General features: G+C 41.4%; 1 protein-coding gene and 2 non-coding genes across 3 annotated transcripts in view; all 3 read left to right on the top strand.

Annotated features, from left to right (window-relative positions):
• Positions 1-2,795: 2,795 nt before the first annotated feature.
• LOC128696493 (beta-1,3-galactosyltransferase 2) overlaps positions 2,796-22,040 on the top strand; it is a 59,127-nt gene continuing 39,882 nt past the window's right edge. Inside the window, exon 1 of the mRNA XM_053787752.2 lies at positions 2,796-3,174. The gene's annotated coding sequence lies outside the window, so the exon portion shown is untranslated. The remainder of the gene's footprint in view (positions 3,175-22,040) is intronic.
• Positions 6,309-6,381, top strand: TRNAR-UCG (transfer RNA arginine (anticodon UCG)). The gene has a single exon. It is a non-coding gene; the product is annotated as a tRNA-Arg (tRNA).
• Positions 13,688-13,760, top strand: TRNAR-UCG (transfer RNA arginine (anticodon UCG)). Its single transcript has one exon. It is a non-coding gene; the product is annotated as a tRNA-Arg (tRNA).

Raw genomic sequence — 22,040 nt, 5'->3', positions numbered from 1 at the left:
AGATATAGGGGGGACATGATAACGACATACAGAATACTGAGAGGAATTGACAAGGTGGACAGACAGGATGTTCCAGAGATTGGACACAGATGAATCACAGGGATGTTAGAAAGTATTTCTTCAGCCACATAGTCAGGAAGTGGAATAGTCTGGGAAGCGATGTAGTGGAGGCAGGATCCATACATAGCTTTAAGCAGAGGTATGATAAAGCTCACGGTTCAGAGAGAGTGACCTAGTAGCGATCAGTGAAGAGGCGGGGCCAGGAACTAGGAATCGACCCCTTCAACCTCAACTAGGCGAGTATACATACACATATATACACACACATATACACACACAGATCTGCATTTCCACACATCACACTTACACATAAATGAATAAATTTAGCAACACACACATAATCCTCTATATCAAACATATGCATATATTCATACAAAAAAATATACATAATCCTCTCCTTTTATTGTTACTAGCAGTATGTAAACTCAAATATAGATGCACACACATTACACTCCCAACATTCTGTATTTGTATGTATTTAATACATTACGTATATCTACAATCTCACACAGCTGTTAAGTTAAAAAATATATATCATATTCCATAAAAGTGGAATAAGAAAGTTTTTTAATGACCACAATTTTTTATATAGAATTCTCAGCAAAGAAAAAGGAAAATGATGGCTGACAGTGGCCAAGGAGTCACCTTAACGAGCACCTGTTTACATAGATCAGTAGGTCTATTCAAGGGTTTTTATGCATTTATTTTAGCAAAATAGCTATTTAATGTTCAGACATTATTCCTCCCTGCTTTCCATATTTGATATTTCTTCCTATTCTGTTCTAAATAAATCACATAAACACACACATCAATAGAGACAGTATCTTCAACACAAAGACGCTCACTATAATTGATTATAACTTAATTTTTTACACCACCTATTTGAAGTAGGTGTAATATTAATTAACCTGATAAAAGGGCACATAAATATAAAGACTTATATGGTGAGTCATAGGATAAATTTTTTTATGTAACACTAAGTTAGTTTTTGACTCGAACAGCAAGACCCAAGTGTATCCACCTGACTCTCTCTCTCGGTTTAGGATACTGGGTTAAATCTTGTCCTGCCCTGTCATGGAAAGTCAAACTTTTAAGTGTATCCTTGATATTGTTTCTCATTTTCTTCTTCAAAAACCCCTCAGGGAAGGTTCCTTGATGATGAGGGGCTCTTGATTTAGGGAATTGGATCTGTGCTCCGGTTCCCCGAATTAAGCCTGAATGCTTTCCACATCCTCCCAGGCGCTGTATAATCCTACGGGTTTAGCGCTCTCCCCTTGATTATAACAATCTTCAAAAGCCTCTACAGCTTTTGCTTGACAAATTCCACAGTAACGAGCCACCGTATCACAATGGTAACATGAGATGACAACAGTTATGAAGCTTCATGTCTATGTTTAACAACAGTGACAGCTATGTTGAGTGATAAACCTCCCGGATATTTGGCCTCCAACTGAACTGCAGTGGTCAGTTGTCTCTCTGCATAGTAATGCACTAACATCATAAAGATATCGGTGCCATCACCGACAGCCTTGGTGATCCGACATCAGATAATCGCCAATGATTACATTAGTTTCCTCAAGAATGGTCTTCACATTATGCCTCTGGATAAATAACCAATTGCATATCTCTATGACTGTTTCACTGTAGTCAGAAGCTCATGAGATACTATATCAGTCAACTGTGTGGAAATAAGTCACTCTGTCTGACTTTTTTGGGTTATCCTAGGTTCTCTACACACATGCTGCTATGTATGATAATTCTATGTAACTGTATTTGTGTATACCTGAATAAACTTACTTACTTAAATGTTACACAAGTGTCTCATTGTAAGTATCTTAGCTGGATAGCACTGTACTCTTGCTCAGTAACACTTTGGTTGATATAGTATTACTGTTGTACTTATCAAAGACAGAATTGCATTCAGTTGTCTCATAGTTTAAACATTTGTCAACATCTGCCACAAATTTCAAAATATGTACGAGCAATTATTAATTCCGACGATCAGGGAACGCTGTTTAAGCGTTCTCTAGTGCTGCTGGCGAATACCTCGTTCAAATGACACTGAATATCAACGTACTCTTACGGCTACACACTTCCGTGAGTCGATACGCAACAAATTAAGATTCAAATCGTACAGTATGGCGTCCCAACCTGGTACATCAGCCGCTGCGGGAGCTTGTGTTAATCTCCGCCCCCACTTCGATTTCTTGCTAGTAAGTTTATGTAGGTACAGGTACACATAAATACAGTTATACATATTATCATACATAGTAATATATATCTAAAAAAGTCAGATAAAGCAGCTTATTTCCATTATCCGTAAAATGGATAATGAATCAAGTCAAGGGTCAGTCGGCTTCATTGGATCTTGAAGTAGCAAAAATTACTCTTGAGCAAACTGGGGAACAGAATGCATTTGCATAGGAAGACTGTGACAGAGAGAGGAAAGGGAGACAATTTCGGCGTACTTGCGATGACACTTTCAGTGTGCACAAGTCTGTGTTTTTGGTATCTAGTTTCTTTAAATGAGAGTCAAATTATTATTATAATCAAGGGGGAAGCGCTAAACCCGGGGGATTATACAGCGCCTGGGGAGGATGTGGAAGGTATTCAGGCTTAATTCGGGGAACTGGAGCACATCCAATTCCCTAAATCAAGAGCCCCTCACCAACATCAAGGAACCTTCCTTGAGGGGAATGAGAGTCAGACAAGTTTTTCGAGTCTTTCGAAAACCAGGCGCAGCGCTGTATAGCCCTTGTGGCTTAGCGCTTCTTTTTTATTATAATAATAATAATAATCGAAAACCAGGCTCGAGTTCTGTAATGGTCATTCGAGCATTGGGTAGCACTGGTTCATACAGCGTTGTGTGGTGAAGCACAGCAATTCACTGCTGGTTTGGGTGAGGAAGACTACTGTAATTACTACGTTGTGAAGGTGACTGCTAGTAGAGCGTCGGGAAAAGATCTCTGTGGTTAGTCTAAGGACGGAAGCTGGGAGTGAGATACGATACCAACCTTAAGATCAGAAAGTTGCACGAGAAAAGATTCCCAAGCCAGCATCCTGTCACATCAAGGCCAACTACTTCTAGGTTACAGAGAAAATCTGCTGCCAGTGGTAAGTAGTGTTTACCACTATTATTGGAGAACATTAATCTACTAGGAAATATCACCACTAACCTGAATAAAATAGATGCCTGTATGACCCCCTTCTTTATTGCCAGTCAAATATCCCTAAATGACCAAGATTGTCTTTAAGAATTGTTACTTTTAGGGATACAGGTGTTTACTGATCCTTCATGCGAGGGAGTACTTCTAATTTCTGATAAGACCTCATTAAATTCGTCTGTCCTGCTGGAAACATTTGGAAGAACCGTCTTTTCAGTTCCCTTACATATTTGTTAGGAACCAGTATTACTTTGGCTGCTTAACTGTACGTAGATGTATCAGGAGGAGGAAGGGGGGTTCCCAGTGAAGGATGCTTTACTTCTACTGGGTAACGACCCCTCAAGGAAGGTTCCTTGATGTTGGTGAGGGGCTCTTGATTTAGGGAATTGGATCTGTGCTCCAGTTCCCCGAATTAAGCCTGAATGCCTTCCACATCCCCCCCCCCCAGGCGCTGTATAATCCTCCGGGTTTAGCGCTTCCCCCTTGATTATAATAATAATAATAATACTGGGTAACGACGTCCTGCTGAGGAACATGCGAGTCAAGCGTCCTGCAACAGGATGGATACGGGGTGCATAATAAAGATATTAAACTATGTTCACCCATCAGTAATATGGGTACCTGGGTGTTAGTCGACTGGTGTGGGTTGCATCCTGGGACAAAATTGACCTAATTTGCCCGAAATGCTATACTTAACCAGCGGTTTTCTACATAGTAGTATGTCATTGATGTCAGCTAGGACTGTATACCTTGTACATGTACTTGTGGAAATAGATATTAACAAACTGCTGAGGAGCATGTGAGCTGAGGACGCTACCAAGTCACGAGCGGATTCAAAACATTTTTGTTTCTCTTTTTCATAGACAATATTTGTCCCGAGGCAATCCATGTGAGATACAAGTGTTGATGTTGACAGGGCGAGAATATTTTTGTTCGTATATGGGTGTTAACAAATCCCTAGTTGTCTCACCCTATTAAGTAAGTAAGTTTATTCAGGTATACACAAATACAGTTACATAGAATTATCATACATAGCAGCATATGTGTAGAGAACCTAGGATAACCCAAAAAAGTCAGACAGTGACTTATTTCCATTGGGGTCCTTTTACCTTATTATTATAATATAAAGGTTATAATATTTTCTTATTATTTTATAATGAAGATAACATCTTATTATCATACTAAAAAGACTATCTACTACACGAGGGTCATTAAGACTATCTACAATACGAGGGTCATTACTAGGAATAAGGTAAAATTTACACGTATGTTAGCTAAAAAATAGAAAATCATTCCCCTCCCTTTCTGTAGCTACATTCATCAGACACCTTTTGGCACTCTTCTTGAACTGGTTCATGCCATGACTGGCCTTGACATGTGCAGGTAGTCTGTTCCATTCCTTTATTGCTGTACAATAAAAGGTGTTTGAAGCCTGGCCAATGACTGTGGGTACTACAAAGTTGTGCTCTCTCCCCCTAGTACTATGATTGCTTTGGTTCCCAACCTTGACAAAATTGACAGCAAGATATTCTGGACACTGTTTGTGAGCAATTTTATAAACATGATTTAGCTTCAGTTGTTTTACTGTCTTCAACATTCAGCATATCCAACTGCTGTAATTCATCCTGGCCTACATGTTCTCTTGGTCCCAGCCCCAGGATGAATCTTACGATTTTATTCTGGGTGATTTGCAGTTTATCCTTAATTTTTTTTTTTTTTGTCAAGGCAGAGTACCATATGACATTGTATATGGCCTAGACATAGAGTCTTGCGAGCCTCAGTAGGTAGACACTGTGCATGTCTGTACAGGAACTTCAGTCTGGCATTCGCTTTCTGTACTACACTGTTCCCTATCAATTCTCCTGACATGCATGGGTCAAAGGGGATTCCCAGATATACTTCCCGTATACTTTATTACAAGCTCTGAAGTGTTCTAATGGCTATTCCCGCCATAATGTAGTGGTTCGAACACTGAGCTAGTTATTTTAGAACTAGCTTATTTTTCTTATCTGTTAGTGATTTGCCGCGGGTTCGTATTCCATCCCCTCCATGAGCTGACAATGGTGTTACAATTTCAAGAATCATCTAAGCCCTTATTTGCTGCTAGGTAAACAGGGACAGCAGGTTCCACAGTGCTCATTTCGCTCGGGAATCGATCCATATAATACCTGTTCTTCACGTGTCAACCACACTCGTGAAGAACAGGTATATCGCAAAGATAATAAGTCTAAGAGAATGATTATCCTGCACCAAGGTTGATACAGACTATAATGAACTACCTCTCATTTTCTACTCGTCTTCCATTGATACCTCCAGATATGTATTTCATCTCTTTATTGGATGAAGCCTGCAGCTCAGGCGAAACGTTTCGAAGTCAAGCGCTCTCTCACCTGACCTACTACTTACACGTGTACTTGTTCACATTCTCTAGATTAAACCTTGTCAGTGTGTGTGTGTGTGTGTGTGTGTGTGTGTGTGTGTGTGTGTGTGTGTGTGTGTGTGTGTGTGTGTGTGTGTGTGTGTGTGTGTGTGTGTGTGTGTGTATATATATATATATATATATATATATATATATATATATATATATATATATATATATATATATATATATATATATATATATATATATATATTATATAAACAATTTATACTCATCGACACAAAATATTAATTTTCGACAGTTAATTAAATGGATGGGAGCAATGAGGACCAATGAAGATGATAGGTGGCACCAGATGCGTATTTCAGCAAGGTTCACATATATTTAAAATTTATCAAAACTACGCTGTTGATTGCTTGAATTTGTGTACTTTAATATACAGAAATTTTTACATATAGATAAGTTGCAATTTTACCAGTAGACGAGGGTGACAGCTAACATTAATTTACTCTAGGAAATTTATTTGCTAGTAATATATTACATGGGTACACGAATTGGTAGTATAATTGTAAATATTGAGGTACAACCCAGTGTCTTAGTTGATACAGTACACTGAAAAAGGGTTTCACATAGTATACTAGATCTGGCACTCTGTAGCACCGTGGTGACACACAAGTAGCAAGAGAAACGTGTTAATACGGTGTGACCGTGTGGCCTAACGGATAAGGCGTCGGACTTCGGATCCGAAGATTGCAGGTTCGAATCCTGTCACGGTCGATTTTGTTGTAATAAAACAAATTGTTGGAGAAGGTACGCAGAGCAGGTGAGTGTTGTGCAAGCTGCTAGCGTACGTGCTGTGCATATCTTGACATTTTCAACTGCTTGAAGGGTGCCATCGCAGTGAATTTTAAGTGGACATCTTCAGCCTGGAGTGGGGCAGGGAAGGAACGTCTATTGATTGGGTTTAAACCCAAGGGCTACTCAAGGGCCATTAATAATGATTACACGAACATTTTCACCACCAGCCAAGGATACTTTATGTACATAGACATTTGCTGAAGAGACGTTTCGCCACAAATTGCTTCTAGTGTCTCCTTATCTACACACTGCCCGTATCACCGTACCTTTCCAGTCAAGGTTATTTAATGCCTAACATAATGTAACATAATGATTAAAGTAAAGGTTCAGTATAGTTTGTGCTGGGAGGTACACAACTCTTAGTGATGTAAATGTTTTTTTTAAACCTCTTTGTGTATGTAGGCTTGGAGAGGCTTTTTTGGCAGTTTTGGAAACTGGATAAAATCATTGTAGTAGACGTCAGGGTTTTCAGGAAAGACAACTAACTCGGAGCTTAGATGAGTTTACCTGAGATAGTGATGATCTGGTCCACGTCATTGTTATATTTAAGTGGAAGAGCTAAACCCGTAGGGATTATATAACGCCTGGGAAATAGAAGGTAATGCGGTCTGATCCAATGAAGGGGAGGGTAGCTTTATTTGCTTGGGTCGGTTTACTGTAGTATCAGGGACAGCTATCCCTCGGGGATGTGATCACTGTTCTCTCCTTGGCCAAGTCTTCAACACAACAGTGACAAACATTAAGCCACACACTTTTTTGGGGGGTGAACAAAACTATGTTTTGAGGTGGTCAGTCCCTCAGTCTGGAGAAGACTGACCACCTCTAAACTTCAAGGATGATGGACTGATTACACAGTCTTCACGTCTCTTCTATCAACTTTTCTATACTCGACTGAAGAAGCCTACTGTGTAGGCGAAACGTTTCGAAATAGATACCTAACTGTTGCATGTGTATCTTGCCTAACAACCTGTCGGTATTTTATACCATTTTAATATCTATTGTTTTTAGTGTGTGTGGGATGACCTCTGTACCCATGCTTCCTCTCCATAGAATGCTGAAGGCACGTGACAAGGGCTTCTTGCAGTTCTTGACGAGCACGTAATTCAAAGAGTCCAGGTCTGGGGCAGAGAGCATTGCCATGTTATTTATTGCCTTTCGAAAGTCTTGTGGTGGTATGATAATATCAGAGCTTTTTGAGATGACCAGATTTTAAGTCTCGTTCATAAAGAATTAATTTAGATTGTCGGCCCTAAGCCTAAGATTAACTCATTTTTCATATTTTTCGATTTTTTGGTGTATCTTAGGCTCAGACTTGGCTGTCTCCCCCCTTTACATTGGCTGGTATTGGGACTTTAGTATCTCTCATTTCTTTGCTGTCATCTGTGTAGGTCCCATCTTGCCTAAGCAGACGCCCATTATTGGATGTTGTTTTTCCCTTAGATTTGGCATAAGAGAAGAAGTATTTTTTTTTTAATTTCCTTGTGGCTTTTAGTTCTTCCTGAGATTCTTGTCTCCTGTAAGATTCCTTCAGCTTAAGTTCGATATTTGCTATTTCACTGACCAGTGCCTCCCTTCGTATTTCAGATATATTGGCCTATCTCAGCAGGTTTGTAATTCTTCGCCTTCTTCTGTATAAGGAGCATCTCTTTCCAGTTTACATCTCTTTCTTTTCCTTAATGGAATGTGCCTTGAGCAGACCTTAAGATCAGCAGAGTTAAATTTTTCTTGGCAAAGGTTCGGATCCGTGTTGTTTAGGATATCTTCCCAGCTTGTTTAATTTAGGACATGGTTGACTTGTTCCCATTGTATGTTTTTGTTACTGAAGTTTAATTTTATGTTGTGATCTAAGTGTATTGTCTTTGATACGGTTATATTACGTATCAAATCGTCGTTGATAGTGAAGATGAGGTCCAGCGTATTTTCTAGTCTTGTAAGCTCTAATATTTGCTGGTTCAAGGTGAATTTGGCGGAGGAATTTAATAGCTCGTTCTGTGTGTGTGTGTGTGTGTGTGTGTGTGTGTGTGTGTGTGTGTGTGTGTGTGTGTGTGTTAGTTACCATTTTGTCCTAGGCACATGTCGATTAGACACTTGGCCTGTTGTATATAAGTGTGTGTGTGTGTGTGTGTGTGTACGTACTCACCTAGTTGTACTCGCCTAGTTGAGGTTGCAGGGGTCGAGTCCAAGCTCCTGGCCCCGCCTCTTCACTGGTCGCTACTAGGTCACTCTTCCTGAACCATGAGCTTTATCATACCTCTGCTTAAAGCTATGTATGGATCCTGCCTCCACTACATCGCTTCCCAAACTATTCCACTTCCTGACTACTCTGAGGCTGAAGAAATACTTCCTAACATCCCTGTGATTCATCTGTCTTCAGCTTCCAATTGTGTCCCCGTGTTGTTGTGTCCAGTCTCTGGAATGTGTGTGTGCGCGTTAGTTACCATTTTGTCCTAGGCACATGTCGATTAGACACTTGGCCTGTTGTATATAAGTGTGTACTCGCCTATTTGTGGTTGCAGGGGTCGAGTCATAGCTCCTGGCCCCGCCTCTTCACTGATTGCTACTAGGTCCTCTCTCTCCCTGTTCCATGAGCTTTATCATACCTCGCCTTAAAACTATGTATGGTTCCCGCCTCCACTACTTCACTTTCTAGGCTATTCCACGGCTTGACTACTCTATGACTGAAGAAATACTTCCTAACATCCCTTTGATTCATCTGAGTCTTCAACTTCCAATTGTGACCTCTTGTGTCTGTGTCCCATCTCTGGAACATCCCGTCTTTGTCCACCTCGTCTATTCCGCGCAGTATTTTATATGTCGTTATCATGTCTCCCCTGACCCTCCTGGCCTCCAGTGTCGTCAGGCCGATTTCCCTCAACCTTTCTTCGTAGGACAATCCCCGTAGCTCTGGGACTAGTCTTGTTGCAAACCTTTGCACGTTCTCTAATTTCTTGACGTGCTTGACTAGGTGTGGATTCCAAACTGGTGCTGCATACTCCAGTAAGGGCCTGACGTAAATGGTATACAGAGTCTTGAACGACTCCTTACTGAGGTATCGGAACGCTATCCGTAGGTTTACCAGGCGCCCATATGCTGCAGCAGTTATCTGATTGACGTGCGCCTCAGGAGATATGCTAGGTGTTATACTCGCCCCCAGATCTTTTTCCTTGAGTGAGGTTTGCAGACTTTGGCCATCTAAACTATATTGTGTCTGCGGTCTTCTTTGCCCTTCCCCAATCTTCATGACTTTGCATTTGGCGGGGTTAAACTCAAGGAGCCAGTTGCTGGACAAGGCTTGTAGCCTGTCCAGGTCTCTTTGTAGTCCTGCCTGATCCTCATCCGATTTGATTCTGTGTGAATGTGTGAATTTTCATCTGGGCTGCCTCCTGCTATAATATTGCTACACTCCTCCATTTTATGTATCTCAAGGTGAAATCTCCCAGTAGTAAGATGTTTGAGGCAGGAGTTGAGAGATTTTCCAGACAACGGTCAATTTTCAAAAGCTTTTCCTGGAAATGGTGGGCAGTTGCATCCGGAGGCTTCCATGGATAAGGAGAAAGACTCGACCGTTAGTTTAATATGTTTATTATGCACCCCATACCCATCCTGTGGGCGGTAGTCAAAATATTACAGAGGTACATAATTGGTCCAGGGACTGGACTCCAAAGTTTTGATAGCTGAGCAAGTTAGAGGTAATGAACTCACAATTTACAAAGGTAATGAACTCACAATTTACAAAGGTAATGAACTCACAATTTACAAAGGTAATGAACTCACAATTTACAAAGGTAATGAACTCACAATTTACAAAGGTAATGAAGACCGCAATTTAAGAATGACATAACATCGACTACCCAAATTCGACCCAAAGTTATATAGCCACATCAGGAGGAAAACAACAAAGACCAGGTAATGTAAGGCTGAAGGAAAGGGAGGGGGGGAGCAGCTAACAAGAAATGACCAGGAAGTATGTGAAGAGCTCAGCACTAGATTGAGAGGTACTCTGTGGAGACAAAAAGGCCTCCAGCAAACTGAGGCGGTAGAGTACACCAGTAAGTGCTGGACACACTGCACACAATTGGGGAGGAGATATCTAGGTGAACTAGATACCTCGAAGTCGGTGGGCCCAGATAACATCTCTCCATGGGTTCTGCGAGGGGAAGAAGAGGCACTGAGTATTCCGCTAGCAACAAACTTCAAAAAGTCTATCGAAAAATGGGAATACAGCAAATGTACTCCCAGTTTATAAAAAAGGCAACAAACAGGCAGCATTAACCAACAGACCGGTGTCAGTATCATATATAAGGGCTCATACATGACTACCAGCACGGCTTCAGGGAGAAAATCTTGTGTCAACAGGGACAAGGTGACAAAAGTATAACAGAGAGGAGGGGGGATGGATGGATTACATTTTCTTGGATTATAAGAAGGCTTTTGACACGGTATCGGACAAGACTGATACAAAAGGTAGAGGAGTAGACAGGAATAACAGGAGAAGCACTGCAATGGATCAGGGAATACCTGACAGGAAGGAAACGAGTGATGGTCAGTGACGAGGTGTCGGAATGGGCGTGTGTGTCGAGTGGGGTTGCACAAGGATCAGTCCTAGGTCTGGTGCTGTTTTATATACGTAAATGACATGACAAAATGGCAAAGTATTTTATCCACAGTAGTATATTACAGACCATTCTGGAGAAATACTGACTTTGCTAGCTGTAAATAAAGCATAACCACGTGTGTGTGTGTGTGTGTGTGTGTGTGTGTGTGTGTGTGCGCGCGCGCGCGTGTTCGCGCTCGTGTGGGTGTATGACACACTTAATATTTGTATTTATAACTCATTGCAATTGACAGAGTATGGACGTGTCAGTGGCTCATTACTTTGTAATTTGTTCATGATTGTAACCATGTATAGGAGTGTAGATGGTTTATTACCTTTGTAACTTGCCATGATTGTGACCAGATCTACCTGGAGTTCATTACCTTTTGTAACTAGTTCAGCTATCATAACTTTGGGGTCCAGTCCCTGGACCAATTATGTACCTCTGTAATCTTTTGACTACCGCCCACAGGATGGGTATGGGGTGCATAATAAACATATTAAACTAACTAAAAGGGATAGTCAGAGGTATTTCTGCTCAGACTACATGAAACTAATAAGAATACAAGCGGACGAGGACCAGGAAAGACTACAAAGGGGGTCTGGACAGGCTGGAAGCCTGCATTGACAAATGGCTCCTGGAGTTTAACTCCACCAAGTGCAAACTTATGAAACTTGGGGAAGGACAAAAAAGAGGACCGCAGACGGAGTACAGCCTAGGAGGGGAAAGGCAAAGGGTGAAAACCCCAATCAATGAGAATCTGTTTGCATATGCAAACAACTGCTGCAGCAAATGCGCGTCAGGCAGATCTAAGAATAGCTTTTTGACATCTGAATGGGGAGTCATTCACGACACTGTACACAGTGTACGTCAAGCCCATATAGTAGTATGCAGCACCAGTATGGAACCCACACAAATAAATTGGAGAGAATGCAGAGGTTTGCAACAAGACTAGTCCCGAAGTTAAGGGATGTGCCCTATGAAGAGATTAAGCGAAGTAAACCTGATGACAGTGGAGGACAGGAGGGATAGGTGGGACATGATAACGACATATAAAATACTGGGAGGAATTGACAAAGTGGACAGGGACACAATGTTTCAGAGATGGGAAATAGAAACAAGAGGACACACCTGGAAGCTGCAAGCTCAGACGAGTCCTAGGTATGTTAGGAAGTATTTTTTCAACCTTAGAGTTGTTAGGAAGTGGAACAATAATGGCTAGGGAAGTAGTGGAGACAGGAGCCATACATAGCTTTAAGAAGAGGTGCGGCAAGGCTCTTGTAGCGGCGAGTGAGGAGGCGGGACCAGGAGCTGTGACATGACCCCTGCAATCTCCCCCCCCCTACACACACACTGTCCCACGAGGAGAGGTTAAAGGAAATCGACCTGGAAGATAGGAGACGGGGGAAAGGGAGAGAGAGACAGGGGAGGGGGGAGAGAGAGGGAGGGAAGAGGAGAGAGAGAGAGAGAGAGGGAGGGAGGAAGGGGAGGGGAGGGGAGAGGAGAGGGAGAGGAGAGGGAGAGGAGAGGGAGGGGAGAGGGAGGGAGAGAGGGAGGGAGAGAGGGAGGGGAGAGAGGGGAGAGGGCGGGAGAGGGGCGAGGGAGGGAGAGAGGCGAGAGGGGTGGGAGAGAGAGGGGAGAGGGGGGGGAGGGAGAGAGGGGAGAGAGGGAGGGAGAGAGGGGAGAGGGAGAGGAGACACATAGCGACATAAAATAATGCGAGAAATAGACAAGGTGGACAGAGACGGGATGTTCCAGAGATGGGACACAGCAACAAGGGGTCACAATTGGAAGCTGAAGACTCAGATGAGTCACAGGGATGTTAGGAAGTATTTCTTCAGCCGTAGAGTTGTCAGAAAGTGGAATACTCTGGAAAGTGAGGTAGTGGAGGCAGGATCCATACATAGTTTTAAGAAGAGGTATGATAAAGCTCATGGAGCAGGGAGACCAGTGAAGATTATTATTATAATCAAAAAGAAGCGCTAAGCCACAAGGACTATACAGCGACCAGTGAAGAGGTGGGGGCCATGAGCTATGAATCGACCCCTGCAACCACAATTAGGTAAATACACATACACACGTGGCTGTCATATTAACCCACAAGTGCATGAGGTCATCACATGTACTCACAAACTACTCAATATTTATATATGTAAATCTGTCCACTCAGATTTACAGCGGCCACAGCATATATATATATACTGAGAAGTGTACTTCTCTCACTGTATACTATATACTGAGTATACTTTGTGATTGTTAAACTCGGTTTAACAATCACAACCACCATACAACCTGTATAAAATATATTTTATTCAGCTTAATGCCACACAATTATGAAAGTCAAACAGGTTTATTTCCACTGGTGTTGTCAGGTCCATTCCATGGACGACTCTCAGAGGACGGCTGACTAATAGAATTGTGCTTTGTGTACCTGTGCCTAAATAAATTTACTCAGATATTTATTTTATCACTGCTTGATGGACAGGGGCAGTAGATTTAAAAAACTGCCCATATGTTTCAAAACTCACACAGAAGTATGCTACAACATAGTGTGAAGACCCACACACCTGTGATCATCCTACATCACAAATGAGATTCAAGACTCAGACAGGAACAAAGTAAAGCACCAAGACCGTGTGGCCTAATGGATAAGGCGTCGGACTTCGGATCCGAAGATTGCAGGTTCGAGTCCTGTCACGGTCGAGTTAAATATTTACTCTCACCTGCTGCTTTTAAAGGGAAGGTTACACTAGCACCACACCAGATCTCTCGACCACAGAATATCGCGTTATAGAATCTAGAGTTGAGGAAATGTAAGAAAATCTGGTTTAGAAATTACATACAAATTAGGGAACTGTGATTAAATACTTTTGTCGATATTTTCTCACTAATTATATAATGCACTATATGTACTCATTGTAATAGTAAAGAAACATGTATGATACCTAGAAAAACTTACCGACTGTGGTAGATGTTGGAGACTGGTGACAATGGTGACTGATTGGGAAGACTGTGGTGACTGGCGGATCAATGACTGGGAAGATTATGGTGATACACCGGTGGATCAATGACTGGGAAGATTGTGGTGGTACACTGTTGGATTAATGACTGGGAAGATTGTGGTGGTACACTGTTGGAACAATGACTGGGAAGATTGTGGTGGTACACTGTTGGATCAATGACTGGGAAGATTGTGGTGGTACACTGTTGAATCAATGACTGGGAAAATTGTGGTGGTACACTGTTGGATCAATGACTGGGAAAATTGTGGTGATACACTGGTGGATTAATGACTGGGAAGATTGTCTTCACTTGTCATGCACATCATCTGATTCAGTCTTCATATTCTTCTTCCCTACCTTCACTGAAGACAGACAAGGGGTGAAGTCCTAACATTTACATCTCATTCATTACAATAATATCATCCTTAAATCTGATAGTTATAAGGATATGAAAACTTAATTTTGTGTAACCCAACTAGTTCTCGAAATATAAAAAAAAATAACTTCGGGGTTTCAAGGCTGAAGAAAACTAAGGCGACAAACACGTTGTATATACTAGTAATGTAATCTGCACATCAAAATTTACTCTTATTACTTTATTATGTATTAATGTATATACACGGAGAGGTATATGTCTGTGTATATACATCGAGAGCTTACCTGGAGTATACCTGGAGGCAGTTTCGGGGGTCAACGCCCCCGCAACTTGTGAATTTGTTGAAGAAATTTAATAGCTCATATGTTTAAATTTTTACTTGAGCTGCCTTCTGGGGTTCTCTCTCCTAAGACATTATTTGCTACATTCCTCCATTTTGGTGTCTTAAGTTGAAATCATCCAGCAACAAGATATTTGCAGATGGGTCTGGAAGATTTTCCGGACAGTATATTTTTAAAAGCTGTTCCTCGAATTGTTGGGAAGTTGCATCTAGTAGCTTGTATATAACTACGATGACAAGGTTTTGGGTTTCAATCTTTACTGTACAATGTGCTCAAGACAGTGACCATATCACATAATTTGCCTGATCACATAATTTGCATTTAGTCTGATCATGTGTGTCTCCCAAACTGCCAGAAGTACTTGTAACCAAGACTAAGCCTGGCCACTACAACATTAGTCAGTCTGTTCACATTGAAAGTTGCTCCATAAACATGCTTATCTACGTTCATGTTATCATAGTGGGTTATAGATCTACTCAGGCTTCTAACTGCATTCCTATAACAATCATTTCCATTATTTACTTCTCTCCTAATATCATTCCTAATGTTAGACACAGATATACCAAAGTTATATTCGACGTTCTCCTTCTTGGTACTCTTCTTGGCTAACATGTCAACTTTATCATGAAGGAGTAGTCCAATGTGTTATGGGATCCATAGCAATTGTATATTAATTCCTTTGTCCCGGATTTTTGAGTATCTATACCTGGCTTCTCCAATGAGCATGTTGTTGGAGTCATTATATGAGTCTAGAGCATTCAGTGATGACATAGAATCAGTAATGATGATAGTCAAGCTAAGTGTCATAAGTTAGCTTTAGCGTCATTAGGATTGCAAACAATTCAGTTTGCAGTGTACACGCCCAGTTAATTCTTATGCCTAGTTCAGGTTTATTATCGTTATTAACTAGGGAAGTGGCAACAAGAGCAGATGCAGCCCTGCCAGAAGACTTCTGTTTAGATCCATCAGTGTATATAACTTGTGATAACTTATTACTACCAGCTAGGTGAGAAATTTCTTCTTGAGCAGTTGCTTTAACAAGTGATTTAAGGAAGGTATTACTAGCAATGAGCTTCTTGGGAGGGACTTGTAGGTATGTGATATTAAATGATCACATCTTCCATGGAGGGGAGAAATGCTCTTGTTGTCTACATTATTATGATCACAGGGAAGCGCTAAACCCGTAGGATTATACAGCGCATGTGGGGGGATGGAAGGTATTCAGGCTCAATTCAGGGAACCGGAGCACAGATCCAATTCCCTAGATCAAGAGCCCCTCACTAGCGTCAAGGAACCTCCTTTGAGGGGTTGTTGTCTACAGTGATACAGTTCATGCAGGTTATAAAACTTAATTGCACGTTTTCACAATCCATTTAGATCTGTGTGTATTTCTAGACAGAAAGATTAATTGTGACAGTGTCTGGTTCATTTCTTAACATTCTAGCTGCAAAGGAATATTGAAAGTCGTAAATTAGTGATGTTTGACGTGCAGGACAGATGAATGATGTGGTACACCTGGCCCCTTCTCCCCCCCCACACACACACAAAATTAGGCCAAGTGTTTATCGACAAGTGTACCTCGCATACAGTGGAGGCAGGATTCGTATATAGTTTTAACATGAGGTATGATAAAGCTAATGGAGCAGGGAAAGAGAGAACCTAGTAGCGACCAGTGAAGAGGCGAGGGCCAGGAGCTATGACTCAACCCCTGCAACCACAATTAGGTGAGTATACACACACACACACACACACACACACACACACACAAAGAAGGAATAGACTCTGAGGTGTCCCTGTTTGCAGATGACGTGAAGTTGATGAGAAGAATTCACTCGATCGAAGACCAGGCAGAACTACAAAGGGATCTGGACAGGCTGCAGACCTGGTCCAGCAATTGGCTCCTGGAGTTCAATCCCACCAAGTGCAAAGTCATGAAGATTGGGGAAGGGCAAAGAAGACCGCAGACGGAGTACAGTCTAGGGGGCCAGAGACTACAAACCTCACTCAAGGAAAAAGATCTTGGGGTGAGTATAACACCAGGCACATCTCCTGAAGCGCACATCAATCAAATAACTGCTGCAGCATATGGGCGCCTAGCAAACCTCAGAACAGCATTCCGACATCTTAATAAGGAATCGTTCAGGACCCTGTACACCGTGTACGTTAGGCCCATATTGGAGTATGCGGCACCAGTTTGGAACCCACACCTAGCCAAGCACGTAAAGAAACTAGAGAAAGTGTAAAGGTTTGCAACAAGACTAGTCCCAGAGCTAAGAGGTATGTCCTACGAGGAGAGGTTAAGGGAAATCAACCTGACGACACTGGAGGACAGGAGAGATAGGGGGGACATGATAACGACATACAAAATACTGAGAGGAATTGACAAGGTGGACAAAGACAGGATGTTCCAGAGATTGGACACAGTAACAAGGGGACACAGTTGGAAGTTGAAGACAGATGAATCACAGGGATGTTAGGAAGTGTTTCTTCAGCCACAGAGTAGTCAGTAAGTGGAATAGTTTGGGAAGCGATGTAGTGGAGGCAGGATCCATACATAGCTTTAAGCAGAGGTATGATAAAGCTCACGGTTCAGAGAGAGTGACCTAGTAGCGATCAGTGAAGAGGCGGGGCCAGGAGCTCGGACTAGACCCCCGCAACCTCAACTAGGTGAGTACAAACACACACACTGACAGAAACCTACTGGAGTTTTGTGACAAACTGGAGTCTAGTTGGAGTATACATGGAGAGGGTTTCGGGGGTCAACGCTCCCGTGGCCTTGTCTGAGACCAGGCCTCGTGGTGGATCAGGGTCTGACCAACCAAGTTGTTACTGCTGGCCGCACGCAAACTGATGTACGAACCACAGCCCGGCTGGTCAGGTACTGACTTTAGGTCCCTGTCCAGTGCCTTCTTGAAGATAGCCAGGGGTCTATTGGCAATCCCCCTTATATATGCTGGGAGGCAGTTGAAAAGTCTTGGGCCTCTGACACTTGTCTCTCAGTGTACTCGTGGTGCCCTGCTCTTCATTGGGGAAATGTTGCATCTCCTGTCGAGTCTTTTGCTTTCGTAGGGAGGATTTTCCAAATGTATATTATCATGTATCTCTCTCGCTTGCGTTCCAGGGAATACAAACCAAAGGTCTTCAACTGTTCCCAGAAATTTATGTACCTTATCGTACTTGTGTGCCGTGAAAGCTCTTTGTATACTCTCCAGGTCAGCAATTCGCCTGCAGTGAAGGGGGCAGTTAATGTACAACAATATTCCAGCCTAGAGAGAACAAGCGATTTGAAGAGAATATTGGGGTTGGCGTCCCTAGTTTTGAAGGTTCTCATTATCCCTCCTATCATTTTTCTAGCAGATACGGTAGATACATTGTTGTGGTCTTTGAAGGTGAGATCCTCTGATATCACTCCCAGGTCCTTCACATTACTTTTTCATTTTATTGTATGATTAGAATTTGTTGTATACCCTGGTAGTTTTAATTTCTTCAAGTTTTCCATATACGAGTAGTTGAAATTTCTCTTCATTGAACTTCATATTGTTTTGAGTGGTCCATTTGAAGATTTGGTTGATGTTTGCTTGGAGTCTCGTCCTTCGATGGAGGACACTGTCAATGCAATTCAGGTATCATCCGCAAAGGAAGACATGAAGCTATGGCTTACATCTCTGTCTGTCAGATAGGATGAGGGATAGGATGGGAGCGAGTACTTTGCCTTGTGGAACAGAACTTTTCACCGTAGCTGCCTGGGACTTTAATCTGTTTACTATTACTCTTTGAGTTCTGTTTGTTAGGAAGTTATAGATCCATCTACCAACTTTTCCGGTTATTCCTTTATCACGCATTGTGTGTGCTATTACACACTGGTCACACTTATCAAAGGGTTTTGCAAAGTCTGTGTATACTACATCTGCATTTTATCCTCTATAGCATCCATGACCTTGTCATAGTGGTCCAGTAGCTGGGACAGGCAGGATCGACCTTCTCTAAACCTGTGTTGCCCTGGATTGTGTAATTCATATTCACAATTGATGAGCATGTAGGTAGTTGGTGATTTTGCTTCTTAGAACACTTTCAAAGATTTTCATGATATGGGATGTTAGTGCTATCGGTCTAGTTCTTTGCAGTTGCTTTACTGCCACCTTTGTAGAGTTTGGCAATGTCTGTTGTTTTTAGTGTGGGATGACCCCTGTGTCCATGCTTACTCTCCATAGAATGCTGAAGGCAAGGTAACGGAAGTAAGACAAGTCAGAGAAGGGTGGGTACATTGCATTTTCTTGGACTGCAAGAAGGCTTTCGGCACAGTTCCACACAAGAGATTTGTGAAACAGCTAGAGGATCAGGCAAGCATAACAGGAAAGGCACTGCAGTGGATCAGAGAATACCCGACAGGGAGGCAACAGCGAGTCATGGTACGTAATGAGGTGTCAGAGTGGGCACCTGTGACGAGCGGGATTCCACAGGGGTCAGTCCTAGGACCGGTGCTGTTTCTGGCATATGTGAACGATATGATGGAAGGGATACTCAGAAGTGTCCCTGTTTGCAGATGATGTGAAGTTAATGAGAAAAATTAAATCGGATGAAGATCAGGCAGAACTACAGAGAGACCTGGACAGGCTACAAGCCTGGTCCAATAATTGGCTCCTGGAATTTAACCCCACCAAATGCAAAGTTATGAAGATCGGGGAAGGGCAAAGAAAACTGCACACAGAGTACAGGCTAGGGGGTCAAAAACCGCAAACCTCACTCAAAGAAAAGGATCTTGGGGTGAGTATAATACCGAGCACATCTCCTGAGGCGCACATCAACCAGATAACTGCTGCAGCATAAGGGCGCCTGGCAAATCTAAGAATAGCGTTCCGACACCTTAGTAAGGAATCGTTCAAGACTGTACACCGTGTACGTCAGGCCAATATTGGAGTATGCAGCACCAGTTTGGAACTCACACCTGGTCAGGCACGTCAAGAAATTAAAAAAAGTGCAAACTTTTGAAGAAAGGTTAAGGAAAATCGACCTGACGACACTGAAGGACAGGAGAGATAAGAGGTATATGATAACGACATAAAATACTGAGAGGAATTGACAAGGTGGACAACGACAGGATGTTCCAGGGAGGGGACACAACAACAAAGGGTCACAATTGGAAGCTGAAGACTCAGATGAGTCTAAGGGATGTTAGGAAGTATTTTTTCAGTCATAGTTGTCAGGATGTGGAATGGTCTGGAGAGTGTAGTGAAGGCAGGCTCCATACATAGTTTTAAAATAAGGTATGATAAAGCAATAGAGCAGGGAGAGAGAGGACCTAGTAGCGACCAGTGGAGAGGCGGGGCCAGAAGCTATGAATCGACTCCTGCGACCTGAATTACGTGAGTATATATACACACACACACACACACATTAAGCCAAGTGTTTATTGACAACAGCCTTTGACATATGGTAATTAACCCATATATTTACTTCATCTCTTGCCTACTTTCTCAGTACTCGTGTTACACTCTGGGAGTGCAGAGCAGAGCTTTACGCGTTTTCTTGACATTCTGAACATGGACGAACACCTCCATCCATCTGCACTGTCAGGCAAATGCTGACTCCATTTCGGTAGTGGAACTTGTTGAAGCATTAAAGAAGAAAATAACACCGTGTAAATCTGCAGGCAGCTTTGTAAGAATTTTTTTTCAGAATCTGATTTGTTTAAACCCGCTCTCTCTCTCTCTCTCTCCCTTACCCCTTCCTCTCCCTTACCCCTTCCTCTCCCTTACCCCTTCCTCTCCCTTACCCCTTCCTCTCCCTTACCCCTTCCTCTCCCTTACCCCTTCCTCTCCCTTACCCCTTCCTCTCCCTGTTTTTTAGTAAATATATCACAAGTCGTACATCTTAACTGACGGAGCGCCAGTGTATGGTACATCAGGCGAGTAACTATCAGTATTATTATTATTATTATTATTATTATTATTATTATTATTATTACATAAAGAAACTGTTAGCGTGTGTGGTTACGAGAATGACTAATTGGAATCACTGTCAGATTTATATATAAATATTACTGCATTTTTTCACTGTCATTATTCACTGTACGAACTGCCGCTCGTACAGTGAATTATCATGGATAATTATTTTTTTTTGGTAATGAAATCTGGCGTCACTCTTAAATTATACAATATATTTTACCCAGAATTTTAAATGTCGAAAATAAATGGAAGTCGGAATGAAGCGTTGGAAATTATAGACAGGTTAATCAGCGTCCTCAACACCTGCAACACCAACCTAACACCTGTCTTCCCTCTCTGTCAAACATCTGAAACCCAGAATGCTCGTTAACTAATTTTTAAACACTAAAGTTAGTGGTTATAATCATAATTATTTTTATTAAAGTAAGAGCCAAGTTCGTGGCGATCATATATATATATATATATATATATATATATATATATATATATATATATATATATATATATTATATATATATATATATATATATTATATATATATATATATATATATATATATATATATATATATATATATATATATATATATATATATATATATATGTCGTGCCGAATATGTAAAACTGGTCAATTAGCAAGAACTCATTTAAAATTAAGTCCTTTCTATAATTTCCTCTTATACGTTTAAAGATATATTTTTTTCATTAATGTTAGTGTAAAAATTTATAATTTTGCATCAAAAGAAATTTAGAAAACTTACCTAACCTTATTATAACAAGAACAATTTATTTTAGCCTAACCCAACTAAATATATTTTAGATTTGTTTACAATAATTTAATACTAAACAAACACAGTGAAATATATTTTTTTCGTTAGGTTCAGAATGATTTTGGCGAAATTATTGCATACACAAATTTTCACTTGTCCTATATGGCAAGATGAACGTTGCTATATAAACCAAGATCGCAAGTTCTGCCTATTCGGCACGACATATATATATATATATATATATATATATATATATATATATATATATATATATATATATATATATATATATATATATATATATATATATATATATATATATATAAATGTATATACACTGAAACTTTACTTCAATCCCTCTTTTAAGGCTTTAGTGCTGCAGTGCCGCCATTGGTGAAGGTTCTACAGTGCTGCAGTGCCGCCATTGGTGAAGGTTCTACAGTGCTGCAGTGCCGCCATTGGTGAAGGTTCTACAGTGCTGCAGTGCCGCCATTGGTGAAGGTTCTACAGTGCTGCAGTGCCGCCATTGGTGAAGGTTCTACAGTGCTGC

Source organism: Cherax quadricarinatus, chromosome 47 (genome assembly GCF_038502225.1).
Source record: "Cherax quadricarinatus isolate ZL_2023a chromosome 47, ASM3850222v1, whole genome shotgun sequence".
NCBI classification, from domain to species: domain Eukaryota; kingdom Metazoa; phylum Arthropoda; class Malacostraca; order Decapoda; family Parastacidae; genus Cherax; species Cherax quadricarinatus.
This window is presented reverse-complemented; position numbering and strand designations above follow the sequence as displayed.